Here is a 1,708-nt window from a genome sequence, read left to right on the forward strand (position 1 = left end):
CTGAATGCATATGTAGGATATTTTGAGGTGACCTAGACCTTGATAGTTTATGAAGCAAGGAATGGTAAGCAGGACGGTTAAGTTGACCGGGTCAACATACAACAACAGTAGCAAAAGCAATAGCAACAACAACAACAACAACAACAACAACAGTAACAATAACAACTACAACAACAACAACGACAACAACAACAACGACAACAACAACAACAACAACAACAACAACAACAATAGAGACAACAGTAACAGTAACAAAAGCAACAACAACAGTAACAATAGCAACAACAACAGTAACAATAGCAACAACAACAGTAACAATAGCAACAACAACAATAACAATTGCGGAGCGAGCGAAGCGAGCGGAGCGTATTCTCTCACTTTACTAACACTTTGTGCGTGCGTGCGTGCGTGCGTACAAATTATCCAGCTCGATCTAGAGAGGTTATGATCACATGCTATACACCATTCGATAGCTCTCGCTCTGGGGATACTAGAAAAAATACGAAATTAGGGTTCCGCCCGGACCATGTAGATTTCCGTGCAAAAAACATATTTTTGCAGAAAAACGCCAGGCATGGGAATCGAACCCGGGTGCCGAGCTCCGCCCCTTCTCCGAGAAGGCCTAGTAACACTAGCAACAACAACATTAACAATAGCAACAACAACAGTAGCAGTAGCAACAACAACAGTAACAGTAGCAACAACAACAAGAATAGCAGCAGCAACAACAATCTCAACAAGAACATCATCAACGACAGTAAGACCTATTTGAGCGGCATGAACAGTTATTCGACAAAATTGACTAGTAAAACGATTGACTCTCAACAACCCAGTCGGAAACAGTAAGTGTTGTGATAAAGATAGTTCAAACGCAACTCAAGTAAGTGTCCACTCACCACACAGCCCTATCATCGCACGATCGATCCCTATCTTAACTCGGCAATCTGATGAGCTTTGATATCATCAACGCTCAACCCAAGGCCCAAGTATTCCTCGAAAACACACTAACTTCATACTTCACATATGCCAACAGAGTGGTTTATCTCTATTGCACCTGCAACGACATGATATAGTAAATCGGATTGTCCCTCCATGACGACCACAACGATTCGGTCGGTATTAAATGGTGAGTTTTAGCGACGTAAATAGCAGTATAACAAGTTGTCGTTATCATCACAGTCCCAAACGGGTACTCTCATCACAACACATGTTCATAACCATCGTTACATTGTATATGCGACATAGTCTCGGATCTACTCTCGTTAAATTCCAAAAATAACACATTCTTCACATTTTCATATTAAATTGACACGTATTGTATTGTTAGTCTTCGTCATCGACAACATCAAAAAGATATTCTCCGGAAAGCAAACGCATGTGTTGCTCGTTCTCACCCTTCCCAGTTTTGATAATAGTGAATTTTCTTCACTTCGACAAATCATCATCGCGATGGAGTCGTCAAACCTGTCATAAATTCTGGGAGTTTCCCGCTGAAAACTCACCAGCAGTAGTTTCATTCGGAGGTGTTGTGGGATTTCTTAAACTATCCCATTGCTCGTATGTTATAAAGCGTGGTACCACGAATATATTTTTGTTACTTGGACACGCACTAAAGTAGCAAGAGCAATATAAGTAGTAACAGTGAAAAATGACTCACCGTTTTCTGATCGATCCGTCATATAGTGACTCGCTAGCATACCCGGGCATG

Source organism: Perkinsus marinus (assembly GCF_000006405.1).
Source record: "Perkinsus marinus ATCC 50983 genomic scaffold scf_1104296957216, whole genome shotgun sequence".
Classification (NCBI taxonomy): domain Eukaryota; phylum Perkinsozoa; order Perkinsida; family Perkinsidae; genus Perkinsus; species Perkinsus marinus.